Source organism: Cynocephalus volans, chromosome 7 (assembly GCF_027409185.1).
Source record: "Cynocephalus volans isolate mCynVol1 chromosome 7, mCynVol1.pri, whole genome shotgun sequence".
NCBI lineage: Eukaryota > Metazoa > Chordata > Mammalia > Dermoptera > Cynocephalidae > Cynocephalus > Cynocephalus volans.
The window spans coordinates 116,985,455-117,005,219 of record NC_084466.1 but is presented as its reverse complement, the minus strand read 5'-3'; the positions used below and the strand labels follow the sequence as shown (position 1 = coordinate 117,005,219).

The 19,765-nt window shown below is 40.6% G+C and overlaps 1 protein-coding gene across 9 annotated transcripts in view; it reads left to right on the top strand.

The window, feature by feature from the left end:
* The window catches only part of SGMS1 (sphingomyelin synthase 1), a 282,944-nt gene that overhangs the window by 232,132 nt on the left and 31,047 nt on the right, over positions 1–19,765 (top strand). Inside the window, exon 1 of one of the 9 annotated variants that reach the window (XM_063102282.1) lies at positions 19,065–19,139. The exons of the other annotated variants lie outside the window; for them this stretch is intronic. The gene's annotated coding sequence lies outside the window, so the exon portion shown is untranslated. Of the gene's footprint in view, positions 1–19,064; positions 19,140–19,765 lie in introns of those variants that run through there. 9 annotated transcript variants of the gene reach the window in all.

Sequence of the window (19,765 nt, the reverse complement as noted above, 5' to 3'; positions counted from 1 at the left end):
ATAAATCTGGCTGCTCCAACATTGGGTGCATACATATTTATGATTGTTATGTCTTCTTGATGGATCAGTCCTTTTATCATTAAGTAGTGTCCCTCATTGTCTCTTTTTATGGTTTTTAGTTTAAAGTCTATTTTGTCAGATATAAGAATAGCCACTCCAGCTCGTTTTTCTTTTCTGTTTGCATGGTAAATCTTTTTCCATCCTTTCACTCTTAGTCTGTGTGAATCTTTGTGGGTGAGGTGGGTCTCTTGTAGGCAGCATATAGTTGGGTCCTGCTTTTTGATCCAGTCAGCCAGTCTGTGTCTTTTAATTGGGGAATTTAAGCCTTTAACATTAAGAGTTGTTATTGAAAGGTGTTGATTTATTCCTAGCATTTTATTGGTTGTTTGGTTGTCTTAGGTGTCTTTTGTTCCTTGCTTTCTGATTTACTGTTTGGTTTCTTTGTTTGTTGGTTCCTTAGGTTGTAGATAGTGTTTTTGTTAGCTTGTTTTCTCTTCATGAATGCCATTTTTATTGTACTAGCGGGTTTAGATTTTTCTTAGGTTTTTATGGCAGTGGTAGTTATTTTTCAGGAACCAAACCCAGTACTCCCTTGAGGATTTCTTGTAAGGGTGGTCTTGTGGTAGTGAACTCCCGCAGTTTTTGTTTGTCTGAGAAATATACTATTTGCCCCTCATTTCGGAAGGATAGCCTTGCAGGGTAGAGTATTCTTGGCTGGCAATCTTTGTCTTTTAGTATTTTGAAAATATCATCCCATTCCTTTCTAGCTTTTAGGGTTTGTGATGAAAAGTCTGATGTTAACCTGATTGGGGCTCCCTTATAGGTGATTTGACGCTTCTCTCTTGCAGCTTTTAAGATTCTCTCTTTGTCTCTGAGTTTTGCCAATTTGACTATGACATGTCTTGGAGAAGGCCTTTTTGGGTTGAATACGTTTGGAGATCGTTGAGCTTCCTGGATCTGAAGATCTGTGGTTTTTCCTATACCTGGGAAGTTTTCTGCCACTATTTTGTTGAATATGTTTTCAATGGAATCTCCATTTTCCTCCCCTTCTGGAATACCCATGACTCGGATATTTGAGCGCTTGAGGTTGTCTGATATCTCTCTCAGATTTTCTTCCATGTCCTTGATTCTTTTTTCTTTCTTTTTGTCTGCTTGTGTTATTTCAAACAGCCCATCTTCAAGTTCAGAGGTTCTCTCTTCAACTTCGACAAGCCTGCTGGTTAAACTCTCCGTTGTGTTTTTTATTTCGCTGAATAACTTCTTCAGTTCAGCAAGTTCTGCTACATTTTTTTTCAGGACATTGATTTCCTTGTATATTTCCTCTTTCAGATCCTGTATACTTTTCCTCATTTCATCATGATGTCTAGCTGAGTTTTCTTGTATCTCATTCAGTTTCCTTAGAATTATCACTCGAAATTCCTTGTCAGTTATTTCAAGGGCTTCTTGTTCTATAGGATCTAGAGTATGAGATTTATTAACTTTTGGTGGTGTACTTTCTTGATTTTTTGTATTTCTGGTGTCTTTTTTTTGGTGTTTATTCATTGTGGCAGGGGGTTTCACAGTCCACCGGTTTGAGACTAATGACTAACTAGGATGTTGCTGTGGTTGCCAATTTGGTATGGCTCCCGCCGTGACTGCTCAGTTGGCCTCTAGTGTCTTGTGTGTGTGGTTGCCTCGGGTCTTGGGCTTCTCCAGGGATCCACCTTTCTGGTCAGCTTGGACTCTGCTGGGCTGGTGGATCACGTACCACAGGGTGTGTGATCTCTGTTGAGCTTTCACTTTCTGTACAGGACTTCTCCCTGTTCCGTGTGTTCTGGCCCAGGCTGTTAGATCGTGCAGTGGCGACCCCACCGGGTGTGTGGTTTCTGTCGAGTCTCCGCCTCCCTGGCCGCACGTCTCCCCACTCTGTGCACACTGTGCTGGGCTGGGGTGTGTCTTCTGCAACCCTCGTCTATCAGCTGGGCCTTCAAGACCCTGCTCAGCACCGCCTCGCCCAGGAAGTCTACCAGGTTTCTGCTAGGCACAGACGACCGGTCTCTCTGGGTGCCTTTGTAGCACTGTGTAGATCTTTCTCGGGTCTTGTTCACCTTTGTATCCCCCCGGTATAAACCGAGTCTAGTGCCCGCCTGCAGCCTGCTCTCCGGCAGGTTCAAGCAGACCTGGGAACTCTCCTACCACACTATTCCCAACCAGAAATTCGTTAGGCTTTTTTCCAAACTGGTGGTCGCAGAGATGGTATCTGCCTCCCAGTAACAGGAAGTTTACCGGGCCGGAGTCCAGGGTGTGGTGGAGTGACAGTCAGCCCGCCCGTACCTCCTAGCCCTCCCAACACTGGTCGGGACGCCCCACAACCCCAGCCCCGCCAGAGAACAGCGGAGGGAGTGGGAGAGGAGGCCGGCCCGCAGGGTCCGGAAAGCCCCGCGCCAGGCCAAGCAAATGGGCTCAGTGATGGCCGAGCCAGGCGGAGCTGCCCGCACCTGGGAAAATGGAGGCAGCACCGGGGCAGTGAGTGGCCTGGTGGTGCAGGCGGGAGCCGCATGGGCATCCACCCCCCGAACAGAGCTGTGCCAGGGATCACTCACAGTGCTGTGCCAGGTCGGGTGCTCGCTCTGTCTCTGGTTTGTTGCCTTCCGTGTTCTCGGCGCGGCCGCCTCGGGCTGTTCAGTCGCGGCGCCGCTCAGGCGCTCCCAGGAATCTTCTTTAATGCCGGCCTGAAACCTCGAATCCTGAATAGGGCAGCTGGCCGCCTTCAGTGCAGCCCCAGCCTCCGGGATCCTGGCTGCATCCACAGCAGCCCTGGTGCGCGTTCCCTGTTTCAAGACTCGCTTTTGCAGCTAAGAATCAGTTCTTTTCCTGCTCCACACTTCAAAGCTGTTGCCTGTAAATGAGGCAGCCTCTCCTGCCGGGGGCAAAGTGGCGTTGAGCCCCCACGACCGGCCAGCAGCAGCGGTCCTCCCTTAAGAGATGGCCAGAGGAAGGTCCACAAGTTTCCCGGCTGCCTGAGGCCCAGTGGCCACCTTTTCCACCTCAGCTACTCCGCGCCAGCCGCCGCAGCCGCCGCCATCTTGGAAACCTGAAAAGTGAGTTTTAAAGAGAGTAGTCTATTCAGTCTCAAACTGAAGAATCTGGAATCCGGAAGTATGTTCTTAGGATTAAATGTAGTTGCCCACCTTCTTTCTACTGTTCATCATGCGACAGATATTTATATTGAGTGCTTACTATGTGCCAGGTGTGTGCTTGCTCCTGTGGATACAGTAATGAAAACCACAACCGAGGGACCTTCCCTCATAGAGCTTCCATTCTGGTAGGGCAGAAAAACAATAACCAAGGAAGAAGATGTAGATAAAAGTGCTGTGGTTTGAATGTGTCCCCCAAAGTTCATGTGTTGCAACTTAATTCCCAATGCAGTGTCAAGAGGTGGGATCTTTAAGAGGTGATTAGGTCATGAGGGCTCTGCCCTCATGAATCGGTTAATGCCATAATCACTGGAGTGGGTTTCTTATAAAAGGATGAGTTTCGCCCCCTGCCCCCCCTTCTCAATCTCTCTCCCTCCTTCTCTCCCCCTCCCCCCTCCTCTCCCCCTCCCCCTTTTCTCCCCCCCTCTCCCCCCTTTTCTCCCCCCCTCTCCCCCTCTCTCCCCCTCTCTCCCCCCTTTTCTCCCCCCTCTTCTCCCCCCTTTTCTCCCCCCTCTTCTCCCCCCTTCTCCCTCTCTCCCCCCTTTTCTCCCCCCTCTTCTCCCCCTCTTCTCCCCCCTTTTCTCCCCCTCTTCTCCCTCTCTCCTCCCTCTCTCCCCCCTTTTCTCCCCCTCTTCTCCCTCTCTCCCCCCTTTTCTCCCCCTCTTCTCCCCCCTTTTCTCCCCCTTCTCCCCCCTTTTCTCCCCCTTCTCCCCCCTTTTCTCCCCCTCTTCTCCCTCTCTCCCCCCTTTTCTCCCCCTCTTCTCCCCCCTTTTCTCCCCCCTTTTCTCCCCCTTTTGTCCCCCTCCCCTCCCCCTCTCCCCCTCCCCTCCTCCTCCCCCTCCCCTCCCCCCTCTCCCCCTCCCCCCTCTCCCCCTCCCCTCCCCCTCCCCTCCCCCTTTCTCCCCCCTCACCCTTTCTGTCTCCCTCCCCCTTCTCTCCCCTCCCTTCTCCCCCTTCCCCCTTTCTCCCCCTTCTCTCCCCTCCCCCCTTTCCCCTCCACTTCTCCCCTTCTTCCCCTCCCCCTTCCCCTTCTTCCCCTCCCCCCTTCCCCTTCTTCCCCTCCCCCCTTCCCCTCCACTTCTCCCCTTCTTCCTCTCCCCCCCTTTGTCCTTCTTCCTTCTGCAATGGAATGATGTAGCAAGAGGGCCTTTACCACATTCTGATACCTTGATTTCCCACCCTCCAGGACTGTAAGGAAACAAACTTCTATTCTTTAAAAATTACCCTGTCAGTGGTATGCTGGCATAGCAGCACAAAATGGACTAAAAGGAAGAGGATGATCAGAGAAGGCTTGTTTGAAGAGACGAAATAGGAGTGGAGGCCTGAAAGTTGAGTGGAAGCCAATCATGTGAAGAAGAAGCGTGGTGGTGTTCCAGGTAGAGGCAGTGGCGTGTCCAGAGGTCCTGAGGTGGTCAGCAGTGAAAGCAGAGGAGGGTGATTGAAGTGCGGTGGGCAGTGGGGGGGCTCAGCTGTACAAAGGCAGGAAGCATCTCATACCACGTGTAACAGCTAAGTGGGGGTTTTATTCTAAGAACAGTGAGAAGTCATTGCAGGATTTCAAAGATGAGAATCACACAGTTCTAAGAGTTCTTTTTTTTTAAGCTTCCTGTGCAGTTCGGGTTTGGGTGGGATGGGTTTGCACAAGAGCAGAATTAAGGAAGCTATGGCAGTAATTCAAATGAAATGTGGCGTCGCCTGAACCATGGTGGTTGCAGTGGAAGAGAAATGGACAGATTCATGATATACTTAAGAGGTAGAATTGGAAGAACTTGGACTTTTGGTGACTGGTTCTTCTTAATAGGGTTCTTTCTCATCTTTGCCAACTCAATAGCTAAAGAATGACATCTTGTTATGGTTTTAATTTTTTTCTCTTTTTTTTAAACTGGTGAGATTGAACATTTTTTCCTCCACATTTGTTGGTGGATTGCTTTTTGTGCGATTGGCCTATTTGTAATCTTTGTTTAAAGTATTTTTCTTACCAGATTTTTAAGAGTTCTTCATATTTGCAATCTATGACAGATTTTAAAATATTTTGTCTTGTGTTTTGTTGCTTATCTTTTAACTTTATATATGGACTATTTGGAACATAAGTTTCTCATGGTTATTTAAATCTATAAGATTTGGTGTCACGGTGTCACATGTGTATTAATATTAGAGACTGCAAATGCTTATGAACTTGAGAGAACACTTTTTTATTTATAACGCATTTTAAACTTCAATTCTTTCAGTGTAACATATTACAGTGATATATATTCAAGGCTTTTTAAGAGTAAAGAACTTATTTAGCCTAATGCAAAATAGCCTTAGCTATCTATGCTTGTTCAAATCTTTGTATCTGTTTTTAAATTGTTTTATCCATGCCTTTTGTTAACTAATTTTACAATGTATGTAATTTTATATAATTACTTTACAGTTCAGCAGTCATCGTTGATCAGTTGCAAGGTTCTTATTTTGTTGCATTAAATTACAGTTATGAAAGCAAGAGAATAAGGCTTGTTAAAATTTTGTATAAAGCAAGAATAAATATTTACAGTGATGGTCATAGTCCTTCCAGTATACTGTGTGCTCTTTAATTTTTAGACTCTTTTGCTTCTTTGAGGTCCTACACATGGTTTTGTGACCAATTGCAGGGTAGCTCAGATATGCACTGTGTTTGCATGAAAAACATGGAAACAGCCATGTTGTTAATTGTAGAGTCACTAGGTGCACAGTATAAAATCACATGGGGTATAGAGGAGAGAACATCAATTGATTGATGGCTCAGAAATCGTGGGTTCCAGGTCTTGTGATTCCATTACCTAATGTGTCACTTGGGCCCAGGATTTCTGTTGGAAGATATCTCCAAGATCCTTTATGACTTGAGAAGTATGCTAGGATGAGTGTGCAATGACATAGACTTTATGCTGCCCCCCGGTGGAATCTTACCATAATCCAGAGCTAGAGCTGTGGTTACTTTACCAACTGATCCTGTGTGCCAGTGCTGACTTACTTCATGGATAAAGATTGCCCCTTCTAGACAGCCAAGCTTTGGTGCTATTAACTAGCAGTCAGTTAATAAAGAAGTTCAGTGAAGAAGTTTAGGGAGAATTACTAGATCCTAGTTAGAACTAAGAAGTCAGTCAGTGGTGACTGGAGAGAAGTTAATAAATTGATGGATATTCATTTTTAAGAATTGGCATAATTGCTGTGAGAAAAAAACATTATGCGTCTTTTAGGGAGTGGAGATAAAGGTACAGGAGACCTACACTGGCTTCCTTTGAAATCCTTCCTTCTTTTTTACTTCCAGGAGACCAGGAGGAGGAGACAAGGGAAGCCGTGTACGGGAGAGTAGAACACGGTGGGAACATGGACACGCCTTCACGGTGGGGAGTGCCCAAAGGGTGCACATTTGAGTCCCATCAATTTAGAATTTGACCCTTTGAGTGCTCTCTGGTCTGAAAATAGTTTGAACTTTTCTGACCATCAAAATAAGTATTAGAAATTTATTTTGGGAGATAGACTTGAACTTGATTTCTCCTATCTGGTCCTGTGAGTTGTTGCTAATTTTGAAACATGATATTAGTCCCTGAGGCCGTGTTCCTTAAATTAGGTTTCCTTTTACCTCAGTGAGTCTAATTTATTTTTATGTAAGTAGTTTGGTAGACTTTTTCTCGGTGAAATGGAAAACCTTTGGTAACCTAGCTAACCGGTATTTCTAATCCTCAGTAGACTATGAAAGAAAGTGAGCCACAATGCCAGGTACCGTTCAAGCTTTATTAAAGAAATCTGCTGGGCTGTGTTCAGAATGGCACAGGGCCCAGAGCTGCCCTGAAAATGGGGGACAGCACCAGGTGTGGGGGTGCTAGAGCTTATATTGGTATGTTGGCGCCAAGAGCTGGGTGATACCATCAAGGAGGGGCATTATGCTAATGTGGATCGGGGTGGAGAACTGCGTCCTTGCAGAAGCAAAAGGGGTTTCTGTTTAAATCAGGAGCCTTCTCCTAAAGGGTAGAGGGAGGGGGGGAGGTGGGCCGCGCCGTTTGTACTTGGGCTTGTCTGAAGGGGCACTGGTTATGTTGCAGATCCATTAGACTATAAAAGCTTACTTCAGCGTAGATAGGGCTTTAAAAATTTTTTATATTAATGGAGAAATTGTGTTTTGTTTTGTTTTTTTCTTTCAGCCTGCTGTCTGTTACCAACACTAGACAATCTCCAATTTAAAAACCAAAAGTATACTTTAGTTGCTTTTTATTGTCTTTGTTAGTTATGGTGATTGGGTGCCCCAATCAGTCTTCTAAAGCTTATGGATTATTAAAAGTGGCCATGCTTCTGAGTAAAAATAATCAGCACACATCTGACCAAGAATTTCTAACTACTTCTGGGTAGCAGAAGCATTCTGAGAGAGAAGTAATTTGGAAACTGAAATATTAAATCTTCCAGGACATTTTGTTGGTGTATGAGACAAAGGAAGAATATATTTGAATTCTGAACTGCCTTAGAAAATTTGGAGGAAATGGTTACTGAATATTAATAAATGTATGTAACTTTTATGATACTATTATTCTCATCATTTTTATGGTATTAAAGAGGCACCATTGCCTTTTGACAATGTTGTTATTGAAAGTATAAACAAAATTCTACTTCGGGATGCCAGGAGCTGTCTTTGTGCTGTTCAGTGCCCAGTTGCTGTCCTGGTTAGGGACAGAAGTTCCAGTAAGGATGGTTACGGATGGAGATTGGAAGTCGTGGTTGGGTGAGATGGAAGAATACATAGCCAAGATGATGAAAAGCAGGATGGGGGCTGGAGCATTCAAGATCTTTTTTTTTTCTCCCTTTTTTCCTTTAAAATAATTAATCAATATGGAATAATCATGAAAGTACATTTTCAGCCATTGTTTTTGGATACTTTGGGACCCTTTTAATCTGACAATTATTTTCTGAGAAATTTTCTTGAATGATTTGATTATTTGTAGATTTTAAAACATTTTTTAATATCTTTGATTTTTTTCCTGTGTTCCTGAGCTCCTATACAGATATTGAACTTCCTAGATTACTTTTTAAATATTATTTTCTCTCGGTTTTTCATTTTTATTATTTCTATTGACTTTTTCATATTTACCATGAATATCTAGGAGCTTTCTTTTTAAAATTCTCTGTCCTTTTTTGGTACTGTCTTGTTCAATGCCTTACCTCTTTGAAATATTTTTTCCTAACATTATCATTTCCCTACTTAGTCTTTTTCTCTCAAGTACTTTTTTGTTTTGATGTCTGGCTTTTATATTTATAATATTTATAAGAGAGTTTCTTCAAATATCTGTTGTTGTTTTTTCTTGTTTTAGTTCTTCATTCATATTTTAAAGTAGGCACTAGTGAAGATGTTTGTATGAGGGGAGCTTGTTTATATAAGTTTCACTTCAAGATAATCAGTGTTCTTAGGTCTTTCCTCTTAAAATTTTGGGGGTCTCTGGGAAAAATGATCTGATCTCTGGATGCTTAATAAGGTAATAGGTAAGGGCATATCCTATGTAATCTGTTTGCAAATTTTACTTAATCCCTTGTTTTTAGTATGGTATCTCTTACTTTCAGCTGTGTTTAGTGTCCCCTACTGTACGGGCTGTCCATTTCTCTCATCCAGAGAATAAATTTTCAGTCTTCTCTGGAGTGGTGCAGAGGCAGATGCTCAGCTGTGTAAAGTGAGAATCTAGAGATAACTTTTAAATGGTCTTTCAGCCAATCCTTTTATTTTTAGCTCCACTTTCACTGCCATTTTGCAAGGTATTTGTTACCAGTTCCTCATACTTTTAAGGTTTCTGTTATGTAAATCAGATTGCTTCTCACCTTTCCCCTTTGCTGGTTTAGGGTTCTGTTTTCTTGGGTCTGCCAGGTCAGTCACCACTAAAACCATCTGCTTCCTACTTCCTAAATTGTGTTGCCATTTCTCCTCTTCTGTTCTCTTTGCATTTTTCCTTTCTTATCCTTTTTCTTTTTTTTCTTTTCTTTTTTTTTTTTTTAATCTCTTTACTACCATTTCAGAGGAGTTTTCGGAGCCAATGAAAACTAATATATATGTTCATCTGTTAGATATTTTTTGGAAATCTGAATAATCTTTAATTGACTAGATTCAGTTTTCTATTCCTGTTCCTCCCCCGCAAAAGAGGATATGGGTGCTGGATTGTTTGAGATCTTTGAGGTTTGACAAAACCTATTGATTACTTTTGTATTTACATACCTTATATTTTTGCAGATTTCTCTTCCTCTTTTGACCTCCTTTTAACTTTTTGTTCTTTCTTCTTCCCTCCTGAGGTATCTGTGGGTCACAGACCAGAGGAGCGAAGCCAGGGTTTTTCTGTACCTTCTTTAAACACACCTGTCTTTTACTTTTTCTTTTTTTAGAAAACATGTCTTCTTCTTTTGTTATGGTTTTAATTCTTTTATCTCTTTAGCATACTCATTTCACATTCTCTTCAAACCTGTTTTATTTTCTCAAATTCATGATTTGATAAACTTCCTGTTTTTCACACCTGCCAAATCTTCCTCATGGTGGATCATTTCCTCATGTGACTTACAATTTTTAATTATTTGCTCATGCTCAGCAGAGATTACATTTTCCATGAGAGTCCTGTGAAACCTTGCTTATTGAGGGGTCTCTAAGGAGCTATTTTGCATTTATTTCTCTTTTGTATTTATATTAATTTCTTGGCTTGGAAATCTCATACCATGCAGGTTGTATAAATTTGAATTCTATAGCATTGTGTGCCAATTTCATGGGTCAATTTTTCTTGTCCTAGAGGGATGTTAGTTCCAGTTTTCTGCCTGAATCTGGCTTCAGGCCATGTCCGCTACCCTGGCTGGGATCTTAAGACCCCAGTCCCTAGCTGCTGAAGTACAAGTCTGGTATCCCTCTGGGCTGTAAGTGTTAGCTTATACCTTTTCCACTCTGGCTTTGAGATTATTCTTCTGATACATGGCAAGTTCCTTTTCTTTGCATTGAAACTGATTTTGGTGTTAAAATTTCAGAACTTATGTTTTATGTACATTTTAATATGTTTGATGTACACAGGAGATATACCTCACTGGGTCCGTGATCTGGAAACAGAAGTCATCTGCTTTGCATTCTCATATATTCATGTATTCAACAAATATCTATTAAGTATGTACTGTGTGTTAGGCTGTAGAGATTCCAAGGCAAATAAGACTGGGCTTTCGGAAAGTGGTAAACCTGAAAGAATGAAGGTATAGGTTGGGAAGAATATTCCAGATTGGAAGAACAACTTGAGAGGTATGCAAACTAGGCATGAGTGGTTTGTAAGGAAAACTACTGAACACCTGGAGTGTGGATATAACACAAGTCCAGAGCTTGTAGGGAAGGGCTTAAAGGTAAAGGTAAAGAAATAAGCTGTGTCACGGAAAGCCTTGGAGCTAAGCCAAGGAAGAGTCTAAGTATCATCCTGAGAGCTGAGGGGAGCAACCAAAGAAAGGTCTTAAGTGTCAAGTGAGGAGATGAGATTATGTACTAGAAAGGCCCATCTGATAGCATTATGGCAGTGGGTTAAAGCTGAGCCAGGCTGGAGGCAGAAACAAACACCGGAAGCTAATGGGGTTAGGAAAAGGGGAACAGATTTGAGAGAACCTTCAAGGTAGGATCTCAAGGAATTCGTGACCCGGATCCAGTAGACAAGGGAGCATGTGAAGTTGCACGGTGGCAGTCCCATGGGCCAGATTCAGCTTGTGTGTTTTTTGTTTATTTGTGCCATTTAAAAAATTGAACTTTAAATACTATTCAGCTATAAAAAAGAATGAAGTCCTGTCATTTGCATCAACTTGGATGGAACTGGAGACTATAAGGTTAAGTGAAGTAAGCCAGGTGCAGAAAGACAAATACCACATGATCTCACTCATATGTGGAATCTAAAACAAATGGTTCTCATAGAAGTAGAGAGATGAAGGATGGTTACCAGGGCCGGGAGGAGGTATGAGGGGAAGAGATTGATCAATGGATACATAATTACAGTTAGATAATACTATGTTATCTAGAGCTAATAATAGTGTGTTGTATACTTCAAAATAGCTAGAAAAGAGAATCTTGAATGTCATCAACACAAAGAAATGAAAAATATTTAGGGGATGGATATGCTAACTACCCTGAGGCGATCATTATACATTATATGCATGGTTTGAAACAATACACTGTACCCCATAAACATATACAATTAAAAATAAACTTGCATTGGGCATGGCCTGCCCTATCATGTTTGCCATAGTTCTCACCATTCCATACTCTGTTTACCAGGTTGACTTTATGTGCCTTGTCCCTGAAGTCATCTGAAGTTGAGAGCCTGGTGGATTGACTTCCTTGGGCAGCCTTTATTTATTTATCTGCTTATCCCAGGGGTGTGAGGAGAGACAGAGATGAGGAAAGACCAAGGAATGGTGGGGCAGGGTGACCTCATTCCTCTCCTCTGACACTGACGCTGCCACCATCTTCAGCCTCCAGTTGCCACCCCCTCTCCCATCCCCAGTTTCTAATTACTATTGGATTTTCTGCAAGAAAGTGAGGAAAAGAGGAAGGATCTGAACTTTTCTCCCATAGATGCCCTGAAAGGCTCCTGTTATTATGCACCTGCTAAATTTCATGTCAGATTTCTAATCTTTCTTGCAGCCCTACAGGAATGCAGGGTTATTTTTACTTTAGAGATAAGTAAATTGAGGTAGTTTAAGTAAGCCAGGCATATGTCCTAGAATATTGCATTGAAGTTTTTAAAAACAGAGGATGGTAAAGCATGCTCTCATCCTTCTCTTAAGCCATTCGACTTTTTTTTACAGCCCTCATTTACTTTTATGACGGATTCAGAGGTACACGCAGTATTTTTATCCCAGCTAAACAAGTAGTAAATTAGAAGGATTTTCAGCTCTCATTTTAAGAAAGAGGAATGGGAAGAAAGGAACGGAACGGCATGTTGTGTGACAGAAATAGTCTGTGTTAGCCTTTCTCAGGCTTCTCAGGCCAGACGAGACCAGCACTGTGCGCATCAGCTTGTGTGAGAGCTAATGGAATTTAGAAACACTGATTGTGTCCTATATTCTTGAGTGCTGCTGGAGTGAATCCATGTCCAAGTACTGCAGATTAACTAGGCAAATATTAAAATAGCCCTGCTGGCTTCAAACTTAGAGAGGCAATTAATCAGTTGAGTGGGAATAGATTATCTTCAGAGTTTTTGGTAATTGAGTTCTAAGAATGAAATCGCATGAGAAAACTATAGTGAGTTGTCTGTAGAATTATGCAGAGTTTTCCTTATTGAAATGACAACAGGCAGAGTTTGCAAGGTCTTTTCCATTTTGTGGTAGCCTGGGTGGATGGTTATTGAAGAAAATCTAAATGATAGAGTAGTTGTAATTCTGATGATCTCTTGTTATTTTCTCTCTGGAACAATGGGAAATATCCGAGGCTGGATTTCTTTATGCACTTAGGTTTGGATTTCAGCATCATTTTTCTTGGTGGTTTGGCTCACATCCCCAGGCCATTATGTTTTGGGAATATGAAAGATTTGGGAACCTAATTATACACAAGATTCAAAGATTCCGATTATTCAGAGAAATCTGCAAGCCCGTTTTATAGTTTTAAAGAAAGCTAATGTAGGAAGCACTTACTTTTAATTTTACAATGCAGCCTACATGTTTAAAAACACAGACTATGCTTGAAAGAAAAACAACCTTATTCTCCTTCTAAACACCAGTAATATGTGTTCATCAGAGAAATTAGAGAATACTGAAAAAAAATGAAGCAGAAAGTGATTTTATAATTCTGTTACCCAAAGGTAAGAGTTAAGAAGTTGATGTACACCTTGTAGATATTTTTCCTGTGGATATTTGTAATATATATATTTACAAAATTATTCTGCTTTGTAACCTGCTTATTCACTTGACAAACTAAATATAAATATAGAAATATAGTACAATCTGTAGTGGAGGCTTCTGTTCTATAATGACTTATTTAAACAATTCCCACTGTGGAACTTTTAGGTTGTTTCTAATTTTTTTTCCAGAATAAATGATTGTTTGGATTTTGTGGTTATTAAATATGTATATATATACACCTCATCATGAAATGACTCAAATGGAGGCTTAGGTTTTGGGAGGCATAATTACCTGGTATTGCTGGTGATGGGACTCTCTGTGAAATGGATGAAACAGTTCAATATTTCATAATCTCAAAACAACTAGAACAGTTGACATGGCTGGCTTCTTGCCATCATGTCATAACTATTAATTTTGTCAACCAAAAAGTTCTCTTTCCCTTTGGAACATTGAGGGCTATTGCATTGGAATGGGTTATTTTGGGAGAGGGTCATAAAAAGGTACCTAATCAATTAGGTAAATTATAGGGCAGCTGCTGAGAAGGAATACATTTGAGATATTACACAACAACCTACGTGCAGTAGCTCCCCCCATATCCACAGGAGATACGTTCCAAGGCCCCAAGAGGATGCCTGAAACTGCAGCTCTATATATACTGTTTTTTCTTATACATACTTTCTTGTGATAAAGTTTGATTTATAAATTGGGCATAGTACAAGATTACCAGTAATAAAATGGACAATTCTAACAATATACCGTAATAAAAATGAGTGTGGTCTCTCCCTTTCTCAAGGTAGCTTATCATAGTGTAGATAAGAAAAGAAGGTATCACCTTCTTTTTCTTATGATGAAGAAGGGACGGAGCAGGACAGTGCAAGATTTCATCATGCTCTAAACTGTGCATAATTTAAAACTTATGAATTGTTTAGTTCTAGAATTTTCTATTTAATATTTTCAGATTTTATGGGCAACTGAAACCATGGAAAGTGAAACTGCAGATAAGGGGAGACGATTGTATTAAACATCATTAAATAAACAAGGTGTGGAGGAGACCAAATGATGTCATCAAGTGAGGCTCTTCCAAAAGCCTAACATCTAGGGCTGGCCAGTTATCTCAGTTGGTTGGAGTGCAGTGTTGTAACACCGAGGTCAAGGGTTCAGATCCCCATACCAGCCAGCCGCCAAAATATAGAAGCCTAAAGTCTAACAGCCTAAGTAGACCAAAAGTCAAATATGTACACTTCAGCAAGCCCTTCTCATGACTAAGTAAAGTAGGTCAGTGTACACTTAATTCAAGGGGCGGTGTCATAAGGGATAATTTTATTTGCTAACCAGAGCTGGACTGTGGAATTGTGAGCATTGCATGTAATAGCAATTTAAAATGTAGAGCAATTTAAAGGTTAGGTCATCGAAAGGAATCTTTTTAAATTGCCTCAATTGTAAATTGAAATAAATATTTAGGTGCTTCCGCTGAAACCATGTGATTGTTACTCTAACCATTTTTGTTCTTCAGTACAATTTGATGAACTCTGCCTATTGGATTTAACTCTTCAAGTGCTAAGTAACCAAAAAATCTACAGCTTATTTGGTTTGGAGAAGAACATTTAGGATCTACCCAAATTGAGTCTTGTTATCTGGTATTGTCTAAAAATAAGGCAGTATTGTGTTAATAAAAAGCTACCCTCTGAATTACAAATTGAACACAAATTTTCAAGACTTAGGATATCACAAAATGCAACATACTACTATCCACGTAGCAATTGCTCAGAAAATGTCATGAGTATTCAGTGGGCTGCATTGCCGTAAAAAGTCAATTAGGTTATTATTGACTTACGTGGAAAGTTTTAGTACATGTAAAGAGCTTTATCTGAACTTGAAGCTTTTACAAAAAGGTACTTAATGTGGTTTTTTAAAATAAAATAATATCAATTATTGATTTGTATTACTCTCTAACAAGATACCCGGATGTAGTTTTGTGTTATAAAATTTGAGCTGAATGTTCCATGCCCAGCAAATTTTGATCGTGCATTAAGTTGATTATAAGCTATTAGAGTAATATCATGTATATATCCATGTTACTTTTGCTTCTGTTTTAGAGATTTGGTATGTGAAGCAGAGAGTTTAGTTCACTATATGTCTATAAGAACATTATGCATGATTTACTTCTGACTTTTATTTGCCATTATTTGTATTTAGAAACATCTGGAACCTATAGTCTCTCTGTAGTTTCTTCACTGACATTGTGAAATGCCAGCTGTGTTTGTTCCATCTTGGGTTTATAGTGCCTTAAAAAAATCATAAACATGTAACTATTAATTTCATGGCACTCATTTAAGAAAATGCATTGACTTTTCAAGGAAAGAATAAATAATGCTCAGTGTAATAATTTCTTACATTTTTATGTGTTGCTTTATGTTTTCCAAAGCACTGTCAGGTACATAGAAATTCTCAGAACTAAAGGAATAAGTGGATAGAATAAGTTATGAAAAGAAACTGAAACACTGGGTACAAGTTAGTGATAGAGCAAGCATGCAGACTTGGATTTTCAGAGCAATTGCTGCATGGATAGTTGTATGTTGTATTGTGATATTCTGATTCTTGAAAACTTGTGTTCAGTTTGTAATTCAGATGGTAGATTTTTGTTAACATGATACGGCCTTATTTTTAGGCAATACCAGATAACAAGATAATATAGATTCTTTTTGAGGATAAACAAATATTCCTAAATGATTGATGTAGTGCTTTTGCTTCACTAATGCTTTTTTTCATTACTAGAGTAATTGCTTTAACTTTTATTTCTGTTTTAAAGACCTGGCTTTCATAATTAACTATAAATAGTTTATACCATCTCATGGCATATTATTTGATGGCTTTTATAATATTAAAGACTAAAATATCTATTTTAAGACTAGAGCCAAATTGAATTTAGCAGATTTATTTTTTACTTAATTGAAGCCAGGTAGAAAATCCTACTGAGTTTAAAATCTATAATGAACATGTGCTGTTGTTCCTGCCTTTTGTCCTAAAGGGCAACATCATTTTTTAAAGACTTTTTATACTATCCTGCATACATGCTCAAGTTTGTGAGCATGAGTATTTTGCAGTGGAAGAGCCCTGAAAAGTATCTTGGGTCTTGGTCCAGCTACAGGGCCAAGTCTTGGTAATGTATGAGATTTGAGATAAATGACAATCTCACTAGATTTTAGTCTCCTTATCTCTTAAAAATCACAGATTATCAAACATCAGATTGTATCCCATAAGTAGGTATAATTACAGTGGGTCAATTTTTTAAAAAATTACAGATGAACAAGAGTTTCAGTGCCCGTCACTCCCCTGAATTTTGTGATATTTGGGAATAACCTTTATGAGTTTATGTAGTTTTTACTCTCCAATTCTTCCCACTTCTGAGAAGTAAGTCTAGTTAGTAATTTGGGCTATATCTTGTTTCTTAACATTCTCCCAATAATGGATTCAGGATGGCTTTTTTGGGTGGTAGTATTTGTTTTCTGAGCCCAGACTGATGCCACAATATACCACTGAGTGTGTAAGTTCAGGGGAAAGTAACCATCTCACTTCTCCTTCTACCGCTGGGCTCTGGGGTCTCTAAGTCCCCTTGCCCACTCCCATCTCCCGCCCCGCCCCCAGTGGCTAAACACCACTTTTAGCAGTGGCTTCCAAGTACTGAGTAGCTAACAGTTCACTTCCATAGAAATGAGCTTTTCCCTTTTTGCATGATTGCAGCAGCAACAGGAAAACAGCCTGTGTGCCTTTATTTTTAAGCATCAGAGCTTGCTTGAAAAATAACGGGTTTATTTTGTCATGAAATTTGGAAGGCTGACTTTACTCACGTGCGTTGGAATGGTTGGACTTCAAAAATGTCATTTGGAAGTGGCAGTTTCAGTAAATATTTATAAAAAATCACTACGGGCCCAGTTGTGCATTAGAGAGGAAGTAGGACATTACAAAAAGACCAGGCCATACCTTTTGGAGTAATGAATAGCTTTTATTCCTTTTACATGATTGGATCCTCACGGCAGTAGTAGCCTGTGTGAAGGTGGGTAAGGTAGTGGTTAATACTGTTTTCCAGAGGAAACTCTCGGCATAAAGGACTTTGCCAAGAAGGGAGGTACCTAATTCTCATGGCCAGTGCTCTTTCTACCACACCATGGACACAAACATTTCAATTATATTGTGTGATGTAGAAATTCAGGGAGGGGGAAGGAATTGTGAGGTGGAGTAGCCAGGACAGGCTTTGTAAAGAAGGACCTTCAAGACAAAGGGAAGAATCTGGACTTGTTGAAGAGCAGTAGATGGAGAATTCCAAGTCCAGGGGTAGCACAGGGGCTGTCTTAAGGAGGGAATGATTTGTTGTCATAGCTAATTAGTAGAAGCTGTTAATTATTTTGTTGTCTCTTCGAGAGTTTCTCTAGCCATCAGAAGCTGCCTGATGGGCTTACCTTTGTGGGATTAGTGGTCTTCTTCATTTAGATGGATGCTTGATGGCCTGAAGTTAAATTGTTTCCTAACTTGGATTATTTTTTCCTTTTTTCAAAGTTTGTTATCTCTTAAAAAGAGATGATGTGACTGTTCCTTCCTTTAGGGAGAAGTGAAATCACACGTTGGCATTGGTCTGGTCTGTGGTTCTGAGGGGGTTTCCCGTCCTGGCTGACTTCCTGTGTTGGGCAAGGGGGACCAGAGAAGTCAGGTGAAAACCTGTGTTGGTTTCCCTTGGGCCTGACACTCGGCACAGTTAAAGGATTTTTCTGTAGAGTTCTCATAGCCACTTCAAGATGCTGAGGGTTCCCTTGGCTGTTATCCTAATCCTGCTGAGAGTGTTTGAGGAGAGGCCTCGGGTGCAATGCCAAGGTGATCCTCTTTCCTGCACGACCTCGTGCCAGGACTCCCACTTGGTGCACGTGTCTTCCTCTCTGGGCGGTACTAGTGGCGACTGAAGTTCCTCTGCAGTGGTTTTTAAGTGGTTAGAGATTCACTTTGGTTTTATATTTCTCTCTGGAAAATGCCCATCTTATTCTCCTTGACCATCCACACTGTTTAAAGGCAGTTTTCAATGTCAATGGTATTTTCAGTAGGTTTGTTTTCCGTTAAACTGACTTCATGTTGCTAGGTCTAAGGAATATTTTTGAAGATACTGAGCGGACACTGATGGAGCACCCTCTGAGCCCTGGACATGTGAGGTACATGGCTGCTTAAGGTTGTAGCCCTTCTACAGTCACTTACAGGCTCCTGGGGGCGTCTAGGCAGACTCTAAATCACGACAGAATGTGACAGGGAAGGCATCCAGCACCGCGGACGCTCAGAAGAGGAAATGCCCAGGCCTTTTGCAAGGCCTGGAATATCTTTTACAGCTGTTACTGCCGTTTGATTGGTTGTCATCTGGACTGGGAAATCGGGAGAGGACCATCCTCATTCCAGAGTCAGGTTTTGGGGTTCAATAGAGATGAGTCCAGTGGAAAAAGGGGCAGGAAGTAGAACAGCCTTGATGAAGTCAATTTGAGAAATCCTGGTAAATAATTTCTTTATTGGAGGATTTCCTCAAGCTTTTAACATCCTAATGTGTCTGCTATTTGCATGAGAGATTATAGTATGCAGTTCCTAGTCTTATTTAGATACTGATTTTTTTTTTTAAGGCATGGAACATTTTATTAAATTATTATTTTACAAAAAAATATATAGTTAAAACAGTATCATTAGTACTTTCCAGCTCTTAAACCTCTAGGTCTGTGCAAGCTTTTTTGACATTAAAACAACACTCATCGTTTGAGAAAAAAGTTAGCCCATGGGTAGGCAGGTTTTTCTCATAGTGAGATATAATGGTGCACAGTGACCGCTGGATATGATAGACAATTTGAGGAAGAAAAAAAAAAAGGATATGGGTGCCAACAGACCCCTTTGAAAATAACTACTTTTAAGCTAGGTTATGTTTCATCAACTTCCACATATGGTTTCTTAAGAACTGACAGCATACTTCTGAAGGAAGTATTTATCATTATGCCCATTTTACAGGTAAATAAGCTGAAGCTCTTCTAATGGGTTGTGCACGGGAAATGCAGTCACCATGGTCCATCCTCTGCCGAAGGCTGTGCTTCATTAACCATGGTGCTTTGATAGGTCTTTTATTTTGAACTTTTCTTGTTTTTTATTTTAAATTATTGTTATAAAAGTAATACACAGGTACTTTAAGCAGTACATGGAAAGATTCATATTATCTTTTAATTCTGTTTTTCCCTGAACTTTTCGAAGTATGCTCGTACATGCTTATTAAAGAAAAATAGGTGGGAGAAAAGTTGAAAATACCCCCAGAACCATTATCAAGTATAGCTTCAGTTAACATGTGGTGTATTTCTTCCTGGTTGTTTTATGCAATGTTGTATTCATTGACCATAGTTGTGGTATAATATATATTCTAAATGCATTATTAATATATATTTATACATAGATTTGTAAAATTTTGAATCCTGCTTTTGGACCTTCCCTACAGATATGTCTTTTGGTTATTGCTACTTAGCTGGTTAAGTATTTTAATAAATAAACACACTGAACCGAGACTCAGAAACTTATCTTGAAACTCTTCTATGCAGGCTGCCACTTGACCATGGCCAGGTTCCTTGACCTTTCTAGAACTCAGGTTCTTCATTTATAAATGAGAGAGTTGGATCAGATCCTTGAGTTTTCAAACTGGGGGTTCCATAGGACCCCCTATATGGACTGTGGGAGGAGAGAGATCAACAGAGCAG